This window comes from Mastomys coucha, unplaced genomic scaffold (assembly GCF_008632895.1).
Source record: "Mastomys coucha isolate ucsf_1 unplaced genomic scaffold, UCSF_Mcou_1 pScaffold3, whole genome shotgun sequence".
NCBI classification, from domain to species: Eukaryota; Metazoa; Chordata; class Mammalia; order Rodentia; family Muridae; genus Mastomys; species Mastomys coucha.
Genome location: NW_022196909.1, coordinates 41,569,743 through 41,591,273, shown reverse-complemented (window position 1 = coordinate 41,591,273; position 21,531 = coordinate 41,569,743). Strand labels below are relative to the sequence as shown.

General features: G+C 45.2%; 1 protein-coding gene across 11 annotated transcripts in view; it reads left to right on the top strand.

Moving 5' to 3' along the window:
* The window catches only part of Pcbp3 (poly(rC) binding protein 3), a 220,614-nt gene that overhangs the window by 55,729 nt on the left and 143,354 nt on the right, over nt 1–21,531 (top strand). For all 11 annotated transcript variants that reach the window (XM_031348496.1, XM_031348495.1, XM_031348494.1 and 8 more), the window contains exon 2: nt 20,801–20,900. The gene's annotated coding sequence lies outside the window, so the exon portion shown is untranslated. The remainder of the gene's footprint in view (nt 1–20,800; nt 20,901–21,531) is intronic.

Below are 21,531 nucleotides of genomic sequence, written 5' to 3'. Positions count from 1 at the left end.
TGACTGTTCCCGGCTTAGGAACTCACTGGAGAGAAGATGGCGGCTCTCACTAGAGACTCCGGGTCAATCCTGAGACTTTTTATATAGACCAGGCTGGCATCAACCTCACAAAGATCCATTTGTCTCTTTCTTCTGAGTGCTGGGATTACAAGGGTAGACCATCATGCTTTAGCTTCACCCTTACATTCTTTCTGTCCTCTCTTCCATGATGTTTCCTGAGCTTTTAGGAGTTGCTGCAGACACCTACCTAAGGATAAACACTGGGGCCCAGTGCCACAGTGTCAGTCACTTGTCTCACCAGTGGCTATGTGTCCTTGCGGTACACCATCTATTGTAATGTCTGGGTATAAAAACAAATGTGTAGGAAGCAATTTAACAGGCCCATCAGATACATTTAAGAAAACAGTAGCAGTGGGCCTTGCCCTGGGACTTGTGAGCTCCTAGCCATATGTTTAGTCCTGACTGGTACCTGGCATAATAATTTTATTCTGTGAAGTGGGCATTAAAAGCAGGTAGAAAGCTGTTTGTTAGAGCATGGCAATGTTGCCACAGTTTGTACCAGCAGGTGCGTGTTGCCTGGTACTTTGGCACCATGACGTTTAGCATTCATGGTTGATCAGGAATGCTGATGAGAGTTTCCTCCTGGCAGCCCACACAGCAACTTCTGGCTTCTCAGAGGCTGGCTAGTAAGGCATGCGTTTCCAGGCTAGCTGCTCCTTAATACCATAGCAGTTTTGCCTTTTATATGAATTTTGCTCTATTAGGAGGCAAGGATGGGAGGGGCGAGGGCTCAGCAGACCAAACGAGATTAGAGAGGTAAGGAGAGAGTTTTCAAAATTTATCTTTAGTTCTGACATAATCCCTAAATTTTAAAAACTCATTTCCTATTTTTAACATCTTTTAACTTAGATGTAGTTCCTAGGTTGTTTATTTTATTATTTTTTTTTAATTTATAAGTTGCCAAATTTATTGTTTGTTGTCTTTAGATGTTATAAAATTCCAGTTAAAGAGGGTGCTCATTATATCTTAAGAAATTCTATGACCATGTTCAGCTGAGCATACCAACAACAGCAACAGTTTAGTGATGTTGAATAATGTTCCCTGTTGAGTGACTCAATCTATAAAGGCAAGTTCTCTTAAGTTAGATCCTGTATTCGTTACTTTTCTGTCACTATGAGAAAACACCATGACCAGAAGCAACGCAGAGAAGGAAGGGTTTATTTGGGCTTTCAGGCCATCACACTGGGGAAGAATGAGGGCTTAGTGGCAGGCATGGCAGCTAGTGGCAGGCATGGTGGCTGTGGCAGGAAGTCAAGGGTTCACATCTCAGCCTCTAGAGTGAAGCAGAGGGGAAACAGAAGTGGTGTGGGTCTTTAAAGTCTTGTCGTTGATCTCTGGTGGCGTACTTCCTCCATTAAGGACGCACCTCCTAAGCCCCCTAAAGAGTGGCACCAGCTAAGGACCAATGTTGTCCTCATGCAAGCCACTGCAGATCAGATTCCTTGACCCTCAGGTCCAGCCCCCTTTCAAACAAACAAACAAACAAACACTTATAAGTTGAATAGACACACTTATCAAACATGAAATCAGCTGGCATTGGTGTACCTGGTTTTCTCCACAGATCCCTGTCCTTGTATTAAGATATTGGATGAAGGGCTAGAGAAAAGGACAGAATGTTAGCAGATTAACAGACCCCAAAGGCCAGACCCCAAAATGGTTTCAAAGCAAACCGACCACACTGAAACTTCAAACCAAATGCTTTTAAAGCAACCTCGAAAAGGGACCTCACAAATAGGTTGCAGCAATCTGCATGGGATAAACAAATAAACCATCCCCCAAGCAGGAGAGGTCCGCTCTCAGCATCAAATAGACCATCATCCAAGCAGGAGAGGTCCGCTCTCATCATCAAATAGACCATCATCCAAGCAGGAGAGGTTCACTCTCAGCATCCTGCATCTGCTCCAGGTAGCAACCCTGGGTGGCTGGGCACAAGGGGTATCCATGCTGGTACCCGGCTCGGATCCAGGTGTCTCTTTTAGTGAAAAATGGACTCTGGGCTCCTATATTGAGGCTACTGTTAGAGTAAACAAACACAGCTATGACCTCAAAGGGGACGAAAGAAACTTTATTCCTGAGCCAAATCTGAAGGATCATGGCTTGGTCACACAGACTTAGTTTATTTCATATTCCACGTTCCAGTGTGGTAACAATTCCATGAATTCTGTGTAGTAACAGAACAAATAAAATGGCAAAGACACCTTTTAAATATGGTTGGCGCATCAGATACGTGGGAAACAGCGCAGTAGGGCAATCTTGCTCATAGGGTAATAGGCGCTGCAGTGATGACAGTTTTGCTTCTGAGCCAGGGGAAGTGAGGGATCTGTTCGGAGATGTACTTAGCAGTCACAAAGATAGCTGGGCACATGCAGAAGCAGACAATGCGTGGTTACTGCAGATGCGTGATTATGTGGAAAGTCGCCAGGATCTACGTAACACAACCTACTCTACTTAGTGATTCAATAAAAGATAGACTCACAAATTAATTTAATTCTTGGGTACCATCAACATCTGGACACCAAATTTAAAGTAGTGTACAATCACTGGAAAATGACATACATAGTTAGCTACAGATCTAACATAAAAGCATAGGACTCGAAGGTTGAGAACTTTAAAATGCTGGTAAAATTATGGCAGATCTGAATTAATGGAGAGACATACAATGTTCATGGAATGAAAAAAATTAATGGTATTATTTCCAAATTATTATATAAAAAGCGGAGTAGCAGGAATAGCTGAGGCAAAACTGAAAAGGAAACATAGACAATTCTGTTCACCCTAAAGATTAACTTTTTTCCCCCCTAGACATGGTCTTACTATGTATTACCGGATGATCTGGGACACACAAAAAAATCCACCTCTCTCTGCTTCCCAAGTGCTGGGATTAAAGGCGTGCATCACCATGCCCCTCCAAGACTTACTTTATAGCTCTGTGGTGGAGATGATGTGTTACTGCTCAAAAGATAGACATTTACGTCTGTGGTGCGGAATAGCACATCCTGCATGTACTGTTTCTGTGTACAAGTTTCTCAAGTCCAAAAGCAAGTGAATGGAGGCAGGATGACCACACCAGCAAATAGTGTTAGAACAATCCTTCACAGGTTGAAATTTGTCCTTCAATCTGTTTCTCACGTCATTTACAAAATTAGCTCAAAATAGATGTCAGACTCAATCTAAAATTCCAACGTTTAAAACTCAAGGAAAAGAATCATGGAGTTCCACACTTGACTCAAACTTTACCTGGAGGAGAAGCATACATTGGATCCCATCAGAATTAAAAAGGGTTATGTTCATAGAATAAACAGATAATTTTTATGCAGTGAAAATATTTTAAAATCAGATACCAGAGGAAAGAGTGGATGTATAATGTATGGAGCTCTCAAAACTCATCCGTAGCAAAAGAAAGGATTTGGTAGAATTAGAATATAAGACTTGAGACATTTTATCAAAAGATATTACATGAAAAAAACAAAACAAAATGAAATGAAACAAAAAAGCCGGGCAGTGGTGGCGCATGCCTTTAATCCCAGCTCCTGGGAGGCAAGAGATGGGTGGATTTCTGAGTTCAGCCAGCCTGGTCTACAGAGTGAGTTCCAGGGCAGCCAGGGCTACACAAGAGAAACCCTGTCTCGAAGAAAACAACAAAACCAAAAACATAACAAAACAAAACAAAGAGAAATTACAGATGGCACCTAGCAAATGAGAACATCTTCCATATAATTGACTCTTTAGGAAATGCAAAGACATACACACACTTAACAGAATGGATAAAATAAAAAAATTGTAATAATAACAAATGCTAGCACATGATAGAAGTGGATCCCTCATACATCGTTTTCTGGTGTGTGACATGGTACAGCTCTCTAGAAAGAACCAATGGTGCTTATGACCCTAAATAACAGCTACTGCCACATAAACTGATTATATAAACTCTTGGGCATTTGTCCCAGAGAAATGAAAGTTATATTTATTGAAAACCTATTCACACATTATCTACAGTATGTCCATTGAAGTAGCCAGAAACTGGGAAAGGCCTGGGTAGGTATTCTTCCTTGGAGGGACAAAAAAGTCAACAGATAAACACACCCGTGACATTGCGTCCAGCCAGCAGTGAAAAGGACTGAAGACAAATAGAGTGCCCTGGTGAATCCCAGGAAAGTAAACTGGGGAAAAATTGATCCCCAAGGATTTATACTGGCATCCTATTTCAGTGTCATTGAAATTGACGTTCTGGATATGGAGAGGTTGTGAAGGACTATGGAATGGCTTTTGGAGGGATGTGGTTATAGCTCTGAGAGCAGCATGACATTTCCTTGAGGCACTGTTTTGAGTTGTAACTGTGCCGGTGTTAATATCGTGGCTCCGATATTAATGTTGTCTTAGGAGGAAACTCGGTTATGGGTATGTAAAGTGTCTCTCTGCTGCTTCTGCAATTGTGCGTGGATTTATGGTTACCTCGAAATCCAAAGCATAGTTACCAAATGGGAGCTGCATCATACTGATGGTGTAAAAGGGAAATGCAAAGTAGAGGAAGGTCACGTGATCAAGGGCCCGTGGCTCCTGAGGAGGAGGAGAGGTTATAAAGGCTCTTGAAGGCCAATGAGAGAGTTCAGCTTTTTGTTGGATGGACTAGCAAGCCATCGCAGGATTATTTAGAGATTATGAATGGACTGGTCCCTCGAAGGATGACTTTGCCTGTGATTCCAGGTAACTGGGAGAGCAGGTGACACCTGTTAGGTGGTCATTCCATTAACTCGAGGGAAGGCATGATGGCACTGTTTTCTAGGGTAGCAGCCTCAGAGATGGGAAGGGAGTAGGTTCTAGGTGTGGTCTGAAGCAGGGTTTTCAGGGCCTGCCTAAAACCTTTGGATATGTCACTAAGAAGAACACCCACAACCGTAACATATATGCAGAGGGCCTAGCTCAGGCTCATACAGGGTCTGAGGTTGTCGCTTCCGTCTCTGTGAGCCTTGCTTAGTTGATTCTGTGGGCTGGGTTCTCATGGTGTCCTTGGCTCCTCTGGCTCCTATATAGTCCTTCCTCCTCCTCTTCCGCAGGGTTCCCCTGGCTTTGCCTAGTGTTTGGCTGTGGGTCTACATCTGCTCCCATCAGTTGCTGGATGATACCTCTCTAATGACAATTGAGCCAGACAAAAATCTAAGCGTATAAGGAATATCATTAGGAATCAGAGTGTCTCCAACTCCTTTGCCTGGACTTGGGATCCTTATTCACCTACTGGGTGGCCTTGTTCAGCCTTGATTTGAGAGTTTCTGCTTGCTCTTACAGTAATTTGTTGGCCATATTTGGCTGATATCCCTGGGAGACCCACCTTTTTTGTTTTTGTTTGTTTGTTTTGTTTTGTTTTTTTTTTAAAGGGAAATGGAAGAAGAATAGATCTGGGGGAAGAGGGGAGTGTGTTATGTTGGGGACTGGGAACAGTGGAGGGAGAGAAAACTGAAGTCAGGATGTAATGTATGAAAGAAGAATAAAAAAAAAGAAGTAAGTGTTTAAGTGGGGGTGTACAGAGATATTAAATAAAGTTGATACAAAAACACAACTCTCAAAAACAAAACTAAACAACCCCAAACCAAACCAACCGATCAAGCAACCAACCAGCTAAACACCACCACCACCAAAACCAAAATCAAAACCAAACCAAACCCCCAAATCCCTTGGCTATGCAGAGCCATAGGATGGGGAGGCAGGAGGCCCAAGGTTGCAGCCTGAACATGTCAGATGGGAGACAGCAATGCATGCTGCCACGGGTCTGGTTTTAGCAGAGGGTCAGGATGAGGTCAATCAATTTAGGACTGACTTACACTTGGTGGATGGACAGGGCATATAGGAACCAATGCCTGGGACAAGGCCAGATCAAAGCTTGGAGGTGGCTTCAGGAGGCATTGGCCTTGGAATTGTGGAGTTTCTGGAAGTGAAAGCAGGCTTGGTCCAGAGGGGAGCAACGTATGGCCAGAGGGAAGGCCCTGGTGACAGCACTGATGACTGACTGACTGCTGACAGTGTTGGTTGTTGAGGTAGCTCATAGCTTTCCTACAGAGAAGGTTTAAGGAAGGCTGGGGAAGTGGCTCACTGGGGAAAGCAATTTTTTTTTTTTTTTAAATTTTCAAGACAGGGTTTCTCTGCGTAGCTCTGACTGTCCTGGAACTGATTCTATGGGTCCTCGAACTCAGAGATCCACCTGCTTCTACCTCCCAAGTGCTGGGATTAAGTGCCACACCTCCTGGTTTAGGTTAAGTGATTAGTAGGCAAGTATGAGACCTGAGTTTGATTCTCTAGCTCCCACGTAAAAACCAAGAGTGGCAGCGTGCCCATCTAAGGTGGAGAAGCAACTGAGACAGACACCTCAGCATGGACCCCTGGCCTCCACACCTTCACATTGAGAAGCACATACATCACACAACATGGATCCACCACATGCAGTAAGGAAGTGGGTGGTGCTCAGGACGAAAGTAGGACCAAGTAGGAAATTGTTTTACCCACTAAGGTAATTTTATATTTATTTGTTTACATATACAATACATAATGGTGGGTGTCGTGGTGCTTTTTAATGTTTATTATTGAACCCGCCGTTGCCTTTTCTCATCTCCATCTCTCTTGGGCCAGTCTTGTGCCTCATTTTTTCATTACTTAGTTCTCTTCTCGTCTGTCTGTCTATCTTTTCTGGGTCTGAGTCTCTGAAGGAGGAATTTTATATAAATTCAAAAATCCTTTTTAAAAAACATTTATTTATGGCATATGTGTGTGCCACACATGCATACTCGCAGGGCGTGTCAGTATTTGTGTGTTCCTGTGTGTGTGTATGTGTGTGTGTGTGTGCATACTCTAGCGCAAATGTGCGCATCCCCACATTCAATGTGTGTCCATACCATGGCACACGTGATATTTAACCTGAGTTCTAAGAGGCCTCCTTATGCTGCTCAGAATTTGTGCCCATTGGCCCCGTATTTGCTGTGTGATTAGAGGACAACTTGTGGAAATGATTTCTCTTGGTCCATCATGTGGGCTAAAGAGGACTGAGCTCAGCTTGTCAGTTGAGTCGCGAGTGCTTTTTATTGCTGAGTCATCTTGCTGGCCCCCTTGAAGCAGACATTTTTAAAAGTGCAAGATATATGAGCCTTTGTTTGGTGCAGTCGAGGATCTAGCTAGCTGCAGACGCGAGGCTGCCGGAAGTGCCCCTCCCATCCCTGTCGCTGTCCCCAAGACAGGCGCCTCAAGGAGATCTGAGAGAGTGCTGGGTGCCATGGAGGAGGTAATGGGATAGGGGACAGATGCAGGCAGGACTGGAGACATAAAACACTGTCTAAGTGAAGGGCAATTGTATTTGAAGTAATTTGAAGATTGACAGGAAATTCATAAGAGACTATGGAGTTCCATTTACGATGGTAAGGGATCGCCTTGTCCATGGCTTCCTGACCTCTGCAAGAACCGCAGTTGCTGCTGGCACGCTTCCAAAACATGAAATGTAAAATGGAATTGAATAATCTCTCCTAAATCAATTTTGTGAGCCAAATGACCTACAAAGCGGTGTGATATAGTGCAGGTGTACGGCACAGAGACCGCTGTCTGCGGAATACATTACAGCAATTGGGTCTGAGGATAACCAAATGCTGCCTTCTTTGGTTTCTGGAACCTGGTCTCCAGCTAACCTCCACCAAGCTGTGGATGCCTGGATCTGTTTGCTTTGGAGCACTGATTTGAGTCCCAGGGGCCACTCCACTGGGCGTGAGGAGAGCTCTCTGGCCAGTCCTCCTTATGAGCACTCAGCTGCTGCCTTGCGTAGTGCAGGCATGGGGCGCGGATGCTCTTGGGCTGCTTCCTGAAAGCGTGGCTCCTTCCTGTGTTTCTATAATGTTGCTGTTTATATACTGATCCTGGAAATGCCTTCGAGCTCAGGGCTTTAGCCTTAAAAGCAGAGGTCTCCTAGTCAGGTCGATGCTGGACCCAGACTGGATTCTTGGTCCCAGCCGGTGGCTTTGAAGGTGAGACGTAGTAGTCAAGTAGTCAGCTCTTCGTACCAGTTAAGATACTGGACTACATAGAGAGTCCTTTGCTCCTTTGGCTCCTCATTGGCTGGACTATCCTCAGTTGGCATGGAGACAATGAACTCTAGCTGTTCCCTAGGGAGCAACGGTTAATGGCTGTTTTTGTTTTGTTTTGTTTTGTTTTGTTTTTGAGATTCCTGGGATAACTGACAACCCCTTCCACCTAACTTTACTTTTTTAAGGCATTGCAGGGGTTTCTAGAACTGGTTTGCAGGGAAGGTGGCTGCCAAAGTGGATCTCTACTAGAGACGTCAGCTATCTGGGACTACCAAGGCCTCGGGGTCTGCATGTGCTTTTGTGTGGTCATGTATAGGCTCATCTAGTCCCCCTCTACGCCACCCCCCCCCCCCCCCCCCCCCCCCCCCGCCTTTTCAACTTTTTAAAAGCCTTAATTACGTGCCACACCAAAACAGCATGTGAGTCCTCCTCGACTGACCTTCTTCGCAGCCATTAGCCCAGGAGGCAGAAGTTAGATGTTGAGCTGGCTACAGTGTCATTTACTGAGTCCACCCTGGAGTGAGCGCAGAGCATGCCCAGTGAACGCTGGTGTCATTTGTGAACTTTGGTGTCGGAAAGGACCTTTATTTGTGTGTGTTCTAGACTACCACCATGCAGGCATTGAGTTGCTAGCACAGTCTTCATATTTAGAGGTCCACCTTCTCCGTGGCTGCAGGACCACTGGACACAATGGGCCTAAGCAAGCCTTTTCCTGGAGCAGAGAAGCTCCTGGGAGTGGGGAGCTCTGCCATACCCTCCAGCCTGGAAAGGCAGAATCTCAGGGGTGTGGGGTTGGGGCGGCTCATAGCCACTGGTATGACCCCATAACTTTAGTATCTGGGAGTGTTGGCGACTCTGTCTGCCCTGCCTGTCTTCAAGCCACTGATCTATAAGGTGGAGTCCTAAACATGGTCACTCCCCTGACAGTGCAGGCTGCCCTTTCCCTGCTTCTCTGTGCTCCCCAGTTCTTTACTAACACTTTCTGTTCCCCTCTCTTCCTAATTACCCCTCTTTATATTTCCTCCCGTCCCTCCTCTGAACCTGTCAACGTTATAGAATGAGGATGGTTTTTGGCTTCATCAGCAAACACTGGTCCAGGGGGCACAACAGTGGCATGAGGAGGCCTCACAGTACATCAGCTGAAGGGGCAGGTAGGAGATGGCTGGAGGCGCTCATGGCTGGAGGCCCAGCTGGCTTGTCTGATCTCCGAAGCTTTGGTGCTAGCTCTGAGGCTCATCCTGGCCCGCTTTGGTACCTGTATGCGTGCATTCCTGGCTATAAGAGGGAAGGGGAGGGAGAGGAAGGGAAAGGAAAAGTGGAAACGGAAGGAAGGAAGAAAGGAAGGAAGGAAGGAGGGGGCACTCATCCAAAGAGCAGAGCACTGAGTCCAATAGAAGCCCCAGGAAGGAACATGGCTTAGTCTTCAGAGGCCAGGCCAGAGCTTCTCAAACTCTAACGTGTACAAGACCCTCCTGAGCTTTATTTTGTGTGGGGGTGTTTTTTTCCTGCATGTATTTCTGTGCACCATGGGCACGCAGTGTCTGTGGAGGTCACAAGAGGGTGTTGGATCCCCTGGAACTGGAGTTACAGATGGTTGTCAGTCACTATGTGGGTGCTGGGAGAGCAGTCAGTGCTTTTAATATCTGAGCCATCTCTCCAGCCCGTCTCCTGAATTTTAAAAATCGTGATCTAGATCCCGTAGATACGGGGATATGGGGAGTCTGCGCTTTTTATGGCCATGCTATGAGAGGCTCTGGCTCTGACCCATGGTCCTCTGCAGATGTAATCAGATTTGCTCCAGAGGGTGGCTGCCAAGTACAGTTTGGGTTATTAGGGTCATGATATCCAAGTGCGGTGGAGGTTCAGAAGGAGGGGAAAGTCCTGCTTTCCTGTGTACTGCCCACTTACTGTTATTAGACTCCCAGGAGAGTGTAGGTGGGGAAGTATCAGGAGCCTCTGTCCTGAACTATGTGCTTAGGTCCAGAGCCCCATCCTCATCCCAGCCTCATCCCAACACTGCTTCTGCATCCCCGGGCAGCCAGCCGGCTGCTCACAGGGGAGCTGGACACCAAGGCTTAGAATGACTGAGATGTGCAGATCCCTCGGGGAGAAGGGAGTGCAACTCACTAGGTCTTGATTTTCCTCAGGTTTCTCTGACTTCAGAGTCTCTGTTTACTGGAAATGATAGGACTGAGAAGGTGAGCCTGGCTCAGGGAAGCCTGAACCCTGCTCCTTCTCTATGCTTCTTTCTATGGCTCCATGAGCAACACTGTTGACAGGCCTGATGTTTGGAAAGAAGTTTAGTCTAGTCCTGTGTGAAAGGAACATATTTAGGGTGTGTGTGTGTGTGTGTGTGTGTGTGTGTGTGTGTGTGTGTGTGTGTATGTATCAGGGTGGATCGCAGCAGCCTGCCTCACCTAGGAGATGAGTCATGCACTGGTCACCCTCAAGGTGTGCTGAAGCTTGTGGGCTATCTGGGGGAGGAGGCTATATGTGGCACGGCTCAGAGGGAATGTGAGGGCTTTTCAAAGTCTTGCCCAGATTAAGTTGCTCGTGGGATGTATTTGTGACACAGTTTTAACCAATAAGTCAGGCAGAGCAGCACAGGCGGTTTGGACATTATAGGACTTTTGGGATCGTTTTTTTCAGGACCTTACATGTTCAGGATATAAAGTGAAGGGACCATCTGTAAAACGTAACGTAACCTATTATTGATAGCGAAAAGGTCAGTCTCATTTAAGTAGAGCCAGAAAAGCCAGTCAGCACAGCATGTGGAAGGGAGCGGAGGGTGTGATAGAGAAAAGGGTTAATTTCTTGCTGGCTCAGAAACACCCCGAAGGGGAAGGGTACCATCCTGGAGCTAATGCATATTGATGGGTGTGACTCATGGCTCTGGAAGCTTTTAGGCCCTGGCCCTGTTTCAAAACGGACTCCAGACGCCACTGCCTGCTCTTTCTCTGGTAGGAGGAACCCTTTGTCCCTGTAGGGGCTTTTGCACCACTCAAGGAAATGCTCATTGCCTAGAGAGCTCTGCTTGTGGGTGGGCGTGGCTCTGGGCAGAGGGAGGGAGGGGACCCCCCCCCCCACCAGGAGGAACTGTGGAGCCTCAACTTCGGAAGTATGGGTTGCAAAGATGGGCTGGCTCCCTTGCGTGCTAGATAGGAGAGATTTGTGCGAACCGCTGAGTAGTCTTGAGCCTTAGTTTGCGGTAAAGAGGAAAGAGTGGCCCCAGACCTGCTGAGTTGGTGTGAGGGGTACAGCAGTATACAGGAAGGCACCACAAATGGGGCAGGCTCTCTCTCTCTCTCTCTCTCTCTCTCTCTCTCTCTCTCTCTCTCTCTCTCTCCTCTCATTCAACATTGGGATTAAGGAAAAGCACAGCTCATACTACAGCAGACAAAAATACGACTTTCAAATATACTACGAGTAACCCAGTGCCCCAGATAAAAGCTGTGAGCTGTTCAGCCACTTGGACACTCCTCTCTTGTGGACACACCTCTGCCCTGTCATCTGTGACAGGTTTTCAGGAGTTGATGCTGCTGTGAAAATGTTGTCTTTCTCCCTCTAGAGTAGACAGGGACCGGTGACTTTTTCTTTGATCCTGTGGGTTTGTTTTGTCTTTTAATGTTTATTTTAGAGCTGTAGGCTTCTAGAACCATTGCAAAGATTATAGAGAAAATCTACACTCTCCACATCCAGGTTGTCATTTGACATTGGCAAAGCGTACTTGCCCCGGTTACCACCATCACAGAGGCACTGCTACTAAGATCTGTTCTGGAGGGTCCCTCAGTTTCTCTTGTCCTTCCCTCTTCCAAGGTCCCATTCAGGGGACACATTACAGGCAATCCCCACCTGCTCAGGCCCTTCCTGGAGGCGACAGCTTCTCACACTTCTCTTTTTTGTTGTTCTTGAAAGACACACACACACACACACACACACACACACACATACACTATATACACGTATACCATACACACACACACACACCATATACACATATACACACACACACAACACACACCATATACATATACACCATACACACATACACACACCATGCACACACACACACACACACACACACACACACAGAACACCCCACCACCAACAACAACTTTATGTGTATGGGTGTTTTGTCACCATATATGCCTGCACCATATGAGTGCAGTACCTGCAGTGACCCCAAGTGGGGTCCCTGGGACTGTTGTGAGCCACCATTTGGCTTCTGGGAATTGAACTTAGGTCCTTTGGAAGAGCAGCAGTGTCTCTAAGTGTGAGCTCTCTCTCTCTCTCTCTAGCCCTCACTCTCCTACTTTTGATGCCCTTGACTTTTTTTCAGAATATTCTTCACTGACACCTGCTGGGGTCCATTGCAAGTGGCTCAGGATCCTGGGTGTCGGGAGAAAGGTAACAAGGGATCATCATTTTGTCTCACGTAAGGAAGCACACGGTCAGCCCAACTTCGCTTTGAGATGTGGACCTGAACCCACGCTGGGGACGTGTTTTTAGGTTCTCCAGAGTGGTGCCTGCTGTCTGTTTTTCACCTTTTTCTTTTTTTTGGTGCCATGGTGTTTGGGAAACAGTTACTGTGTGTTCTGGGGAGGTGTGCTTCACTTCGGTGAGCCCAGAGGCTCTGTGAGCGCACTTTAGGATTACCTTGGAGGTTTGGGTAGTCATTCTTCTTTATTGGTGTGAAGTCATTTATTTTAATACTTTGGCTTACAGGTGTTTTATACTATTTTATTTTTCAAATTATTCCAACTGAATAATAAGACTTTGGGAGTTCTTTTAGTTGACTTCTGTATCTGCAGCTTTTTACTATGCCTTCATGTGTGTGTGTGTGTGTGTGTGTGTGTGTATGAGAGAGAGAGAGAGAGAAAGAGAGAGAGAGAGAGAATGTGTATGTGAGTGGTATGTCTGTGTGTGTGTGAGAGAGAGAGAGAGAGAGGGAGAGAGAGAGAGAGAGAGAGAGAGGGAGAAAGTATGTATATGTGAGTGGTATGTCTCTGAGTGTGTTTGTGTGTGTGTGCCCGCGTGCGTGTTGTTAAGGACTTTTTCTTCCTAGGTTTTATGGGCTAGGCTCACTTTATATATTTCCTGCCCCTGTCCCAGGTTCATCCACATTTCCAAGGAATCCTTGTTTCTTTTTATCAGCAAATAGTCAAAGAAGCCAATATCATAGTGCTGAATCTAATTGCTCTACTGAGTTTTGTTGCTTTTGGGTCCTCTTACTTGACTGATCCATGGAACTATATGTGTCTCCCAGCCTCTAACTCGTGCCCTTTGTCAGTGGGTCACTGTAGCGCCCTTCTCTTGCTTCTGAAAACCCTCCATGTAACAGGGAAACACCTGACTCCCCTGCCCACCATTTGGCCTTGCTTAGCCCAGCAGGTAGGCAGAACGTGTTGGAGCTGTTAACACACGTTCCCTGAGAGACAGCCTTAACCAGCCAGAACACAGGCTCGGGTGGACTTCGTTTCAGTTCTTGCCTAACAGACCAGTAGTCGTCAGAATGGGTTAGATGGGCACTGTTGACCCACCCCTGGAGTGAGGGGTTAGATGGGCACTGTCGACCCACCCCTGGAGTGAAGGGTTAGATGGGCACTGTTGACCCACCCTTGGAGTGAAGGGTTAGATGGGCACTGTCGACCCACCCCTGGAGTGAAGGGTTAGATGGGCACTGTCGACCCACCCCTGGAGTGAGGGGTTAGATGGGCACTGTTGACCCACCCCTGGAGTGAGGGGTTAGATGGGTACTGTCGACCCACCCCTGGAGTGAGGAGTCTTTTTGTGGTAGTTAAGGCTGTATTGTCAAATTCCACACACTGTCTTAGGATGATGCTCCAGTGTTCTGGATTATTTCTGTAAACATTTCACACAATCAGGTTTCCTTTTAATGCTGTGAAATTCTATAAGTTTGTGTTAATTGCTTTTTATCTTTTTTTTTTAAGATTTATTTATTTATTTCATGTATATGAGTACACACTGTAGCTGGACAGATAGTTGTGAGCCTTCATCTGGTTGTTGGGAATTGACTTTTAGGACCTCTGCTCACTCCGGTCAACCCTGCTTGCACTGGTAGACCCCGCTTGCTCAGTCCCTGCTCACCAGAAGAGGGCATCAGATCTTATTACAGGTGGTTGTGAGCCACCATGTGGTTGCTGGGATGTGAACTCAGGACCTCTGGAAGAGCAGTCGGTGCTCTAACCCACTGAGCCATCTCACCAGCCCGCTTTTTATCTTTATAACTATTAGTACACAGAACAATTTCACTGCCATAAAAATTCCTTATGCTCTACCTGTCTACCTCCCCTTCCCAGTCACTAATAACTACTGATCTGTTTTCCAGCTTATTTAGCTTGTTCCAGAATGTTATATTGTGGGAGTCACACAAAACATAACTTTTCCCAACTGCCTTCTTTCACTGAGGTGCCCATTTATTTATGAACCACCTGTGTCTTTGTAGCTAGTCAGCTCATGTCTTTTTATTGCAAATAAGATTCTGTGAGTGGACCCCGGCCACTTACCCAGTCACCCATGGAGAGACATGGTGGTTGCTTCTGTTTCTGACAGTTTAAAGTAAGCCAGTGTTAACACTTGTGTATATAGCTTTGTGTGAATTTATCTCATTCGGGGATATTCCAGGTAGCATAATGGTGGCGTGCTATGGTCAGAGTGTGGTTAATTTGTAGGGTCCTGTCCAGCTGCCTTAGAGTGGTCCTAACTCTGTCTCACTTTCCCATCTGTACCACATGCCGGTGCGAGTTCCTACATCTCTGCCACTGTCTGTCAGGTATTGTCGGTTCTATGTATTTTAGTTCTTACAGGTATACGGTGATAGCTCATTGTTTTAATGTGTCGCTCCCTGACTATGCTGGGTTTTTATCTGGTGGGACTTTGAAAACTGATTCTCTTGGGCCTCTCAATTCCCCTAGATGACTTGCCTCTGAGTCTTGTGCTGACAGTGTCAACAGTGGTCTGTGGTCAGTTAGCCTGATTTGCTCTTGATGTCTACATACTTACAGTAATTATGACTACACATTTCTAGTGAGGCTGCTTCTACTGCATAATTTATTTGTATGTTATGGAGCCTTTGCAGTGAAGTGTCCGTATAGGTCAGGAGAATTTGGGGGCTGAATGTCTAGACTATCAGTAGTTCTGCTGTCCCAGCTTGCAACATGCTACTACTGCTCTGACATTGAACTTGGCCTCCTTTGATCTTCCACAGCAAAGCCCAGTTGGCTGGAACCTTGGCCTTTCTTCCCATCTCTCTGGCATTGGCTTGCAGCCTGCCTCTACAGCTTGCTGACCATGTGTCCCTCTAGTGTGGGTGGTGCTCCCCCCAAGCTGGGCCGAGCCTCTGACCTTGCTTGTAGTTTCCCCCTGCCAAGTTTGCCCTTCAGAAGACTATCTGCCTAGTTCTGTCCACCTGCCAACAGCACCTTGTCTTGTGCATAGCTCTGCTTTACCTGGGAGGAGGCCATGTTTGCTTTTGCACTTTACGAGGGTGGAGGTTTCTATCCAACCATTTATCAAAGATGTCTACGAACCTGGCTTCTCTCCTTGAAGTGTGTGACTCCCTGAAAGTGTGCCTGCACCCCCTGACTCCCTGATTGCTCTGTCACCTTTCAGGAGAGTCCCACCTGTGTGGTTTGAGCTGGGGGTGTGCAGTGGGTAGGACTCTAGTGTCCTCCCACCTCCACTCTGCCATCTCAAACAGGCCCCTGGGGCCCTATTTCCACAGCAGTACCAAGAAGCATGGTAGTGGAGATGTAATGCATCATGACATGTGACTGTCAGCTTCACTGGGGTTCTCTGTGGACAGGTGCTTGATCCCTTTTGTCACCAGCAGATCCCTGTGCTGAGGAGGGGTCCTGTTTGTAAATCTGCTCTGACAGCGCCTCTCAGGACTTTTTCTGATGGGGATCTTTGTTAGCTCGGGTTTGTAATGCTGTCATAGTTCCTTTTCCTGTTGCTATGATAAAGAACTCTGACAGCAGAACTGGAGAGATAGCTCAGTGGTAAGAGCTCTGGCTGCCCTTCTAGAGAACGAGGGCTGGAGTCCCAGCCACCCACATGGCAGCTCCAACTACCTGTCACTCCCATCCCAGGGATCTGTTACCTTCTTCTGGCATATGTGGAGCACAGATGTACACGTGGACAAAACACTCATAAGAAAGTTCTTGGCAAAAACAACTTAAGGAAGAGTTTGCTTTGGCTCATGGTTCAAGACCACAATCTACTAAGCTTGGTGGTCAAGGTGGCAGGAGCTTGAGGCATCACACCTGCAGTCCGGAAGCAGAGGATGAGGCTCACTGCGCTCAGCCGTCCTTCTCTTTTGTGGTGTCCAGGAATGGTGCTGCCCATGAGTCCTCCAACCTCAGCGCAATCGAGACAATCCCAGTCACGGTCAGCTAACCCACCCCAAATAACCTGTCAGATGTGCGTGGAGGTTTGTCTCCTAGGTGACTGTAGAGTCTGTGGAGTTGACAAACACCACCCACCATTACAGTTGCTGTGATTAAAAACAAAACAAAACAAAAACAAACAAACAAACAAAAACCCCCCCACTGTAAAGTAACTGGCAGTTATTTTGGAGAGTTTGTCTGAAGGCATGCAGCTTTGATGGCTAGTCAATTTCACACATCTGGGGAGAGGGGCCCTCAGTTCCAAAATTTCTTCCACCAGATTGGCCTATAGGCATACCTGTAGGTATGATGTAGAAGGACCCAGCCAACTGTGGGTAGTGTAATCCCCTAGCAGGCAGGCAGGCAGGCAGGCAGGCAGGCCTGGGCTGGTTAGGAAGGCAGCTGAGCCTAGGAACAGGCCAGTCAGCAGCACTTCTCTGCGGTTTCTGCTTCTGTTCCTGCTTGAGGTCCCACTAGAACTTCCCTCAGTGACAGACTGCAACCTGGAAGTATAAACTGAATAAATCCCTCCCTTCCCCAAGTTGCTTTTGTTCAGCGTCTTATGACAAGAACAGCAAAGTGGAGCACTGTCCATCATATAGGGTGGAGGGAGCATGCTACTGAGCCTTCATATCTAAGCAGATGAAGAAGTAGGAGGGCAGGAAGTGGGGCTAGGATGTAATCAGTAAGGTCCACCCCCTCTTAGAGTTCCACTCATCAAAGCTAGGCCTCACCTTGTAAAAGGACTACTTTTCTTTCAAATGCTACCAGCTGGGCATCAAATGTTTAAGCATGTAAGCTTGCAGGAAACTGTTAGCATGTGTAATATATGTAATATATATATATATATTGGTATTTACTGGGTTCTTATACCTCTACCTCCCTTCCAACCTTTATTCCACCCTGATCCCTTCCAGTCCTTCAACACTAGGTAGGACAGAAAGAAGATTAGAGGGAAACGGGACATAGACCTCTTTAGGCTACTTCCTGCGGATTAAGGGTGCTGGGTTCCTGGGGCAAATCTAATCGTAGTCATTAGAATATCCTGCAATCTAGCAGTAGCAATCCAGCAAACACAGCAGCAGGGGGAGCAGCAGCCATCACAGGCTCTCTTGGGGCTCTCCCATTTATACCCTCTCCAGAGTCCCCAGAATGAAACTATCTGCAGCTGGCAAAAATCCCTCCCCTGCCAGTGCACGAGGTAAATCACAATCACCCGCTGTGAAGCAGACTCTTATCCCACAGCCAGGATTCAAACATAAACATATTCATATAACTGTTTTTTTTTTTTTTGTTTTGTTTTTTGTTTTTTTAAGAAACCAAAATTCTCACTACAGGGAACATTTTACATCCAAGCTATAACTAGAACCAACTAGACGCATCCTTGCTTAGTGTCAGATTTCCGTATTTTCCTCGTCAGCTTCAGAAGGGAGTCTGCTGCCTGGTGGCAAGAGCATCACATGGACAGAGCCACTTGGTCAGAAGTTGCTTGCTTTGCTTTGGTGACTAGGGGAGTGCTGAGTGTTTCTGGTCCCTGTGAGGGTGGTGGCCTGTGCACACACTCCCTGATGTACTTTCCCAAAGTTTTCTTTCTTTAGCAGTAAAGAAAAGATGTACACTCACCTCCCACTCAGAAAGCTCTTGGCTCTTTGGAGAAAGTGGTTAAAACAAACTGCCCAGACATTCACATTAGCCTAGGCCTTCAATAGTCATGGCCATCCGTGTTAACTGTCTTCTACTTCTACACCAGTGGTCCTCAGCCTTCCTAATGCTGGGACCCTGTAATACTGTCCCTCATGTTGTGGTGATTCCCCCCCCCCCCGCCTTAAACTTATTTCAGTTACTTCATAACTATAATTTTGCTACTGTTATGAATCGTAATGCAATTATCTGATATGTAGGCTCTCTGATATATGGCCCCTAAAGCGCTGTGACCTACAGGCTGAGGGCCACTGTTCTATGCCTTATTCCATCGGAAGGTCCTCAAGGCAAATGGCATGCATGGAGATGCCCCTCGTTGGTGACAGTTTCTTCTTGATTACCCTCTGATAGCCTAGTGTGAAGCTGCTTTGCAGTAAACTAATTTTTTTCCAAGAAGAAACAGTATACACTAAGAACATGATAAAACTATAATATAATAAACATAGTCTATTGTCACTATGCAGTATTATACACTGTACATAATTATTTGTGTTGTAGTTTTATGGGACTGGCAGTACAATGAGTTTGCTTATACCAGCATCACAACACACGAGTAAGGCAGTGCGCTACGGCATTACAGCGCCTGCTGTACCACCAGGACACAGGACTTTTTCAGTTCCTTCATAATCTTCTTTTTTACTGTATTTCTCAGGCTGACCTTGAGATCCTAAGCTCAAGCAATTCTCTCTTGGCTCAGCTCCATTATTCTCTGATGAGACTACTGTGGTCTGTCACTGACTGAAAAATTGTTTGCTGCTGTATCAGTGTTTAATGACTAGGTCTCAGCCTCTATAGGATGCTTACATACATATGTAATAACTAAGCTTCATAGAGAGGAATCAGCTGGCTCAGAAGGAAAAAAAATGATATGCAGTCATGCATATGCAATCATATGAGCTGTTGTACTCCTTTTTAAAATAATTGGTTGGTTACATGCACACACATAAATAATACTGAAGGTTTTAGTGACACATGGAAGGCTTAGTCATGTGGTCATATACAAACCCTGTAGCCTATTGAGAATCTCTTGAAACATATAAAACATTAAAAAAAAAATCTGTTCTTGTATTTGTTCATCAAGTAAATCTCACATTCAGACCATTTTCTTTGACTAAGAGAGTCAAGTGTGAGCTAATAATGAAATTGCAGAGAAGCAAAGCTTATGTGTTTGACATTTGAAAAAAATTAAAAATCATTCAAATTACATAAGTCACAATGGAATTATCTAGTACCAAATGATGAACGGGGTAAATAAGACAGAAAACGTAGTACTCAGAATGAAAGTTATGCCTTTAAAAAAGATAAGAGTTGAGAGTTCATGTTTCCAAGTAAAAAAGCTAACAGAGAATAGACAGACAAGGAAGGCTAAGAATAGAAATTGTGAATGGGAATACACATCATCATTTCAACAGTGTAAGTAGGAGTGGCATACTGTTTTGCTCTCTCACTGAGCTATCTCTTGGTTATAGGCCCCAGGCTGCCCTTGAAGCTGAGGGCCTCTTGCCTCTTTACCTCTGCCTCCCAAGTACCGGCATTATTTGTGTGTGGTTACAGGGTTATGCGTGGGAGTCTGCACTACCACTCCTAGGATGCTTGTTACAATTTGGATGTTAATCCTTGAATTTTGCATAACTGTCACTTTGTCACGCTGAATAGTCCTTCACTTGCACTTCTGGATTTAATTTGTTAGTACTTTGTTGTGATTTGTCTCAGCCTTTATGTTTGTCTCAGACTTCTGTGAGTTATTTTTTAAATTATTTTTTGGTGTTGGACTATTGCTGGCCTCATAAAATGTCATAGAATGGAAGAGGATGACATATGCTTACATTCTTTGCAAGAGTTGGGGAAGAACTGGTGGTGTTCATTTAGAAAAAAAAAAGCCACATTGGAAAATTTACCAATAAGCTACTTGGGGAAAGTTTTTTGTTTGTTTGTTTTTGTTTTTAAAGATTTATTTATTTTATTTATGAGTGCACTGTGGCTATCTTCATACACACCAAAAGAGGGCATCAGATCTCATTCAGATGGTTGTGAGCCAGCATGTGGTTGCTGGGATTTGAACTCAGGACCTCGGGAGAGCAGTCAGTGCTCTTAACCACTGAGTCATCTCTCCAGCTCCTAAATTTTTTTTTCTTTTCCTAATTCAATCTCTTTAATTGTTTCAAGTTTGTTTATATTTTTAGGGTTAGTTTTTTGTTTTGTTTTGTTCTTTGTTTTTTGTTTATGTTTATAGGAATTTGTTAATTTCATCTATTTTGTTGATATAAATTATTCTGTTTCCTTATTTTATTTTTGTATATTTATTAGTAATAATGTCCTTTGTTTCTTGATTTTAGTGATTTTTAATCTTTTTTTTTTTTTTTTAACTTTTGTTTGTGTTTCTGTTTTGGGACAGTTTTGTCAGTGGCCTTTGCAAGGCGCCAAGTTTTGGTCTTGTTTTTCTGTCTTTTCATATATTTTTTTATCCTCAAATTTACTGTTGCTTATGATTGAATGGGATTGAAATTTCTCTCTTTCTATTTTTCTGGAGGTAGATGCTTCACTTACTGAGTTGCCATTCTTCCTTGTCAAATGTAGGTGGTTTTGCTGCGGTGAACTCCTGCCCTACCTCCCGGTAGCTGGCTGCTGGCTCCGGACCCGGAGCTCTCGGTGAACCTGGGAAGGGAATGAGAATAGGGTAAGTTAAAAACACCTTCTTACCATGTGCTGTACTTACCACGATCTAGTTGTTGGTCTTGAATGAAGGACTCTTGGATTCCTCCAACCTTTTATTTCCAGAATTCTTAAACAGGTAATTGGGAAGAATTTTACTTTATTATATGGAAGAGAGGGTGCTGAAAATGATTATTCTCTTCCATTCCCACTGGCGTTAGCCACTTACCTAGAATTAAGAATTAATAAAAATATGATTACTATGAGGTGTTTTATGGAAATGGATCATATGCCTTAGAAATATCACAAGGAAGTGAGTTGTATAGTTTACTAGTGAATTTTGGAAAAGAACATAGTATAGGACTGTTGATTGCATTGTCAAATGTGGCTTCTAGATACGCCGGAGCCAAGTTCCTCTAAAGGAGGCTAGGCTATCAGAGAGGGTGTGCTGGGTACCCGTATTCAGAGTGTGTCGGAGCCAGCCGACAAGGGTGAGGCTGAAGTAGAGAGGGCGACTGAATGAGAATGAGAGGACCACCAGTCTGCTGGCAATGGCAATAAACTTTAATGAGAGAAATCTTTTATAGAAAAACACAGTAAGACTAAAAATAGAATTTAACAACAATCATGTAGCACAATCTCTTAGCACTTTCTCA